At 40.1% G+C, this 6,782-nt stretch overlaps 1 protein-coding gene across 3 annotated transcripts in view; it reads right to left on the reverse strand.

The window, feature by feature from the left end:
• LOC112214883 (inactive ubiquitin carboxyl-terminal hydrolase 53-like) overlaps window positions 1-5,498 on the reverse strand; it is a 54,690-nt gene extending 49,192 nt beyond the window's left edge. For all 3 annotated transcript variants that reach the window (XM_042298358.1, XM_042298359.1, XM_042298357.1), the window contains exon 1: window positions 5,037-5,498. The gene's annotated coding sequence lies outside the window, so the exon portion shown is untranslated. The remainder of the gene's footprint in view (window positions 1-5,036) is intronic.
• Between the last annotated feature and the right edge of the window lie 1,284 nt (window positions 5,499-6,782).

Here is a 6,782-nt window from a genome sequence, read left to right on the forward strand (position 1 = left end):
CCTATGTTTTATTTTTTAATTCCTAGAGATTTTTTACATTTTCACTCTCCTGCATGAGTGTGCTGGTATTACGGTTGCTGTCCTTTCAAAATCAGGAACCTGTCACACACTGAAGGCCTATAGGTTCTCCACTATGCAAACATGTCTACAATAGATATAAAGGCTGTTAATATAATGTTTCAAAAAAGGAGCGTAGATATTTGGCCTGGTGAAGAAGTTTTATGCGCTGACTGAATGGATGCTGATAATTCTGAGTTATTTTACTCAGCTGGTCTTGGGAAGAAATTACTAGTCCTCACTGTCCAAGACCAAGTACAAATGTACTGACACAGAGTCAAGGCCACACTCAATGTGGTCTCGAGACCAGACTCGTACTACAATACTACCAGGTACAGTAAAATCAAACCTCATAAATAGTGCTGATGAGAACTGACTGGTGAACTGCACTGCATTGAGATTTCACTTTTTCTTTTCCAAATGGCACTTGATTTGACTATCCCAGTGAAGCACAAAAACATCCCACCCACAAACTTCCATAGACAACCATGAACTTCTGAAACAACTCCTCCCTTAAATATCCCATTAATTTTCTTGAGTAAACACATTGTGTAACATGGGCCATGCTGCTACAGAAACAAGCTGGTCCTTCAGCATTCTATTATTTTCTCGAAGCTACCTTACTGGTTCTAATGAAATGATCGCCAAAAAAGTTTAGCATGATAAATTATCCATGGGCTAAAAACAGCATTATCTAGTGGTGTACAATAAAGCGAATGTCACAAAAAGATCATCAAAATGTTGAGTTGTTATACTGAGGAGTGCATACGGTTTGTGTAAAATAGAGAATAATTTCTGAATGAAGTCTATTTTCCAATATTAATTGTGATGGAAAGAAGTTTATTCTAAAACATATACTATCATTCATATCAATTCAACTGAATTTGGAGCTTTGTCAAATGAGAAAATCTAACCCGGTCACAATCGAGGCTCATTGTTGTCCCAAAATAGATTAATAAGTAGGCTATATTCATAACACGTTCATATTGAGCTTTATTCTAAGTGAACACCACTCGCTCACCTCTAAATAATTCAAAGAAACTCACATAAATGTACATAAAAGTAGCCTACAATATCATATAGTCTAGAATAAACCATTGGTTTCTGATGAGATCACTTTCATTCGGTTTGTAATACCTTACCCACAACTCAGGGTTTTAATGACCTCTGTGCCTTTGATTGTGAGGAATATAAAAAAATAAAATAAAAGAGAGCCTGATGTTTGAGGACAGGATGAGGTATTAATTTTGCTAGCAAGGCTTTAGGGAAAAAATAAGGTGTCGAAGACTCGCCTCACATCAGTGTAACTCACTGGGGAGTTGAGTACAAACTGTACTCACCTGGTCATACAAAAAGACAGTATTTCAAAAGCACTGAGCTATGTGGTAAAAATACTAATTGACTGTCTGCTTATCACTCAGATGTTTGCTGAATGTTCTGTAAAAGTGAATCATGTACAGAAATGTGATATTGGCAGTGTTAAGAAACTAGTGGTCATCATGACAAATATATTGAACAAAAATATATTTTTTAAACACAATCATTTCAAAGATTTATATAAAGAAATCAGTGCAGACTTGGGTGGGCCTGTGAGGGCATAGGCCCCATGCACTGGGGAGCCAGGCCCAGCCAATCAGAATGTGTTTTTCCCCACAAAGTGCTTTATTAGAGACAGAAATACTCCTCAGTTTCATCAGCTATCCGGGTGGCTGGTCTCAGATGGTCCCGCAGGTGAAGAAGCCAAATGTGGAGGTCCTTTGGTCCCCAGCACAAGGTGCACATGTGCCAGAAGCATACCACCATACATCCCACTGCTGGCTTGCCTCTGAAGGTAAGCAGGGTTGGTCCTTGTTGGTCCCTGGATGGGTGACCAGATGCTGCTGGAAGTGGCATTGGAGGGCCATATCCCAATGCCTCAGGGCAGTGATTGGGGACGTTGCCCTGTGTAGGGTGCAGTCTTTCAGATGGGACGTTAAACGGGTGACCTGACTCTGTGGTCACTAAGATCCCATGGCACTTATCGTAAGAGTAGGGATGTTAACCCCATTGTCCTGGCGAAATTCATAATTCCCATCTAATCATCTCCAGCTTCCAATTGGCTCATTCATCCCCCTTCCTCTCCCCTGTAACTATTCCCCAGGTTGTTGCTGTAAATGAGAACATGTTCTCAGTCAACTTACCTTAAATAATTTTAAATAATGCTGTTTAATCAGCTGCTTGATATGCCACACCTGTCAGGTGGATGGATTATATTGTCAGAGGATAAATGCTCACTAACAGGGATTTAAAAAATTTGAAAGAAATATGCTTTTTGTGCATATGGAACACTTCTGGGATCTTTTATTTCAGCTCATGAAACATACCAACACTTCAGATGTTGCATTTATATTTTTGTTCATTATAGAACAGATATGTTCATGAATGGAAATGCCTAAGTAGCTTAGCCCAAGATGTATTAAGGAGCCTACCGTTACTCCTTAAAGTCCAAGGACCTTTTATTTTTATTTTTTTAGAGGTAGCCTGGCTCTGGCAGCCAAAACAGCCAAATAAAATACTCCGTCTAAACATGAATCAATTTTCAATTGTGATATACGGTTCTAGAAATACATTTCTCCCTGCTCTGCTGACGAGTTCTTTGCTCCACTCATAAAGGAGTAATAAAGGCCTAGTGTACTCATTTGTTGGGGAATTGTGTTTTAGTATTAATTACTTTTCTTCTTAAATTGTGATTTATCAGGGGGTGCTGAGGCACCCTCAGCACCCCTACTTCCCACGGCTATGGCTGTAACATGGATACATGGCCATGTGGGAAAACTAACCCTAGCCCTATAAAGGCTGTGTATCAATTACACTTTAGAAAATGATTTCTCTCTGATATGAAAGAAAAGGTCCTTATGCTTCCAAAACGGTACCGCGAGCAATGAGTGTTAATATTCAGACGGAACATTGCGGTTCTTAACAAAACTAGCCCTCTACAGAACAGAATGAATTCTTTGGGGTGTGGATTCTACAAGATGGAAACATTCCACAGGGTTGTTGGTCTATGCTGATGCGATTGCATCACGCAATTGCTGCAGATTGGAAGGTCGGTACACCACCAGCCTGTACTGTTGACACCAGGCAGAAATGGGTCCATGGACCCATGCCGTTTACGCCAAATCCTGAATCTGCCATCAGCATGACGCAGCAGGAACTGGGATTCGTCGGACTAGGCAATGTTTTTCCACTGCTCAATACTCCAGTGTTGGAGATCGCTTACCCACGGGAGCCACTTCTTGTTTTTAGCTGATAGGAGTGGAACCCAGTGTGGTCATCTGCTGCAATCCGTGACAAGGATCGACGAGTTGTGCATTCCAATATGCTGTTCTGCACACCACTGTTGTACTGCAGCAATATTTGTCTGTTTGTGGCCCGCCTGTTAGCTTGCACAATTCTTGCCATTCTCCTTCAGCCTTTCTCATCAACGAGCTGTTTTCCCCCACAGGACAGCCACTGACTGGATGTTTTTTGTTTGTCGCAACATTCTCTGGAAACCCTAGACACTTTTGTTCATGAAAAGCCCAGGAAGGCAGCTGTTTTTGAGATCCTAGATCCGGTGTGCCTGACACCAACGATCAAACCACGCTCAAAGTCGCTTAGGTCACTCGTTTTGCCCATGCTAACGTTCAATCGAACATAACTGAATGCCTCGATGCCGGTCTGCCTGCTTTATATAGCAAGCCAAGGCCATGTGACTCACGGTCTGTAGAAGCGCTACATTTTTTTTTACGGGGTGGTGTACCTAAAACTGTTCGGTGAGAGTATATTTCCACACCGAGTTTGGAATAATACTGTGACATTTTGAAAATGATAATGCCCTTTTAGTGTAAGAGCTGTTGAAAAGACAGACTCAAATGTCTGCCTGTTTTGGTGGGATGGAGTTTTGGTCTGCCTGGTGAAATCAAATGAGTTAATAGACCAATAAGAAAGAGTTCCAAACCGCTCTGTCAATTTCTGCTAATTTTCCATTTTCCCCTCCCACTCAGAGGGATTATTGAGCAGTGACAGTCCTCCCAAAATTCTTGCTTGAGAAATTGCTCTTTGCTAAAAAAAAAGCCACTTTTGTTCATTTTTGACCATTTTAATTGAAAACAATCATAGTAATTGTTACCCAGAAATAATTGGATATTGGAGATAAAAACTGCTGCATTGGACATTTTGGGGGCTGCAGGTAGTCTAGAAGAGCGTTGGGCCAGTAACCAAAAGGTCTCTGGTTCGAGTAGCCAACACGAGTTGGGTGGGGAAAAATCAAATCTGTCGATGTGCGCTTGAGCAAGGCACTTAACCCTAATTTGCACCAGTGGCGTGATAATACTATGGCTGACCCTGTAAAAACAACATTTCACTGCATCTTTCAGGTGTATGTGAGAATAAAACCAGGCCACGGTTGCAATTACACAAGTATTTTGGCCTATTTGTTGGAGATTTTTAACAATAACATGATTGATCAGGCACAAAAATATGGCATAGCTTATGGGAAATGGGTTTGGGAGGATTTAAATAAATTAACTTTTATGAATTGCTGTCAGTGTCAACTGGCTATGTGACAGACTAGTCTTTGTTCGTGTGTTGATACAATGTCGCAAGAACAATGAGGAAATATGTCAAGCCAGGCCCTTCCACAATTTTTTGTATTTATATATATATCACATGAAGGCTACTTTTTGTTTCATGCAGTCATATAAGCACTACTAATACCGCACTAATAGTTTGACGTTTTTGTTTCGTTCATGAATAGGCCAATGACACACACATATATATATATATATATATATATATATAATAGGCTAACAAATCTGAAGTTCACCAGCGATTTCATACGTTTCGAATGAGTTTACCTGTAATTCAGGTACATTTACGCCTCATGCGCGTGGATGCTGGAAATAGTAGAGAGAAAATAACAAACAACCCAACCTAAACCAAAAGAACACAACACTCACCGTTTTAAAGAAATATCAATATATCACAAGGAGGGAATTTGCAGCTCTTCCAAATGTGTTTGAATTCTTGAAATGGAAACAGCCTAGGAGTTTCGGGAAGAAATCGACGACGCCTATGATACTGTCCCAACAGTCGTTGCGGTAAAAAAAAATACAGAGGGCTCGTTATAAATTAAACCACATAACTAAAAGCACGTGTTACAACTTTGCTGTTATCGTTGTTACGGACTCTTTCTTCCTGTATAATTCCAATTTTTGACACCATCCGTCACATTCACTTGCTGTAGGCTATTCCGTTTTTTAGAGTCGTATGTTTCTTGCAGTTGTTGATGCGCAGATGTAGTGAGCAATGATCGACTTCGGCACCTGAAATACTGGATTAGAGATGTTTTCAGAGCTGCGAGGTCAAACCCCGCCTCTTGAGCGGCACTGTATTTACTGCAGCCCTCTGTAGCCTACTGAACCACGTTCGCACAGGCAGCAACCACGACTCTCTGCGAGCGAAGGGAGGAGTTTCACTGCACTTTCTTGTGAACTTTCCGCCACCAATCCCTCAGGTAGGATGCAGTTTGAGAATATTGTGGCGGCAGGTGTGGAAGGAGTCGAATTTAGCATACCGGTTGGCTATGCATTTTTACATAGTTTGTCCAGGTTAATAGCCTGCGGTGCTTCGGCTACATATACAGCCTTCCAACGCAAGCAATGTGGCGACAATTAGGCCTAAAACAAGGATAACAAGGGCGAAATTGTGGTGTAGCCTAGATATTGGTGGGACGAGTCCAAAGAACAGTAGATGGATTTTTTATTTTTACATTTGAAACGCATTTCCTGTAATTCTACACAGTTTGACATGATTTATCTCTTGAGGGGTATATGGAGAGGGATTTTGAAAGCTGTAAGTGGAAGGATATCTTCATCATCATTAAGACTGAGTTGTATTATCATTTCCTGGTTGCTACAATTCTAATAGTTCACCAAATTTCAGTTAATGTGTCAAAACAAGCAAATAGTGTAGATGATCATTGTACCACCTAAACCGCTGTGAAATATCTTTTTCATGACCAAAAATATTGTATTTCCAGCTGTTTGAAGCTGGTGTGCAAAACTGGAAAGTAAGACACAAAAAAATGAATTTAAGAATGGAAGCATAGAAATAACACATATAGAACATATCTACATCTTCTTAGACTTGCTTTCAAAAAGAATGACAGATCTATAACCAACATTACTATGTGAATTTGGTCAGGTCGTCCAAAAAGTTACAAATTGCAGCTTTAAGAAGACGCAAAATATGAAGACAGAGTTTTATTATAGTTCGAGTTCCCCTACCTTATGTCCAAATAAAATACATACATACTGTGTAATAATAATTGAGTGTGAACATACAGTACCATGGTCAGACTGACACTTGTGTTGTTGAATATTGATCAGTCTGTCTCCCGACTGTATAAACTCGATGGGGCAGCCAAAATATTATTCCAGCCAACATTTGGGGCCATGGGGCACCAACCTCCAGGGGTCCCCCAAAAACGAACAATAATGATATTTATGGGAGTAAAACAGATTGTTTTAGGAAAACGGCTAACTTCCTGCATTTAAAAAATATATATAATGAGGCTCAGAGAAAAATATGGTGTTTTATTGCTCATCTCATGCTACTCTTTAAAAAAAATATATAGTCTGCAATTCTACAAATTTTGCCATTGTTTATGGCATGTTCATATCATATATTAAATTATTGTGGAG

This window comes from Oncorhynchus tshawytscha, linkage group LG15, assembly GCF_018296145.1.
Source record: "Oncorhynchus tshawytscha isolate Ot180627B linkage group LG15, Otsh_v2.0, whole genome shotgun sequence".
In the NCBI taxonomy this organism is placed as follows: Eukaryota; Metazoa; Chordata; class Actinopteri; order Salmoniformes; family Salmonidae; genus Oncorhynchus; species Oncorhynchus tshawytscha.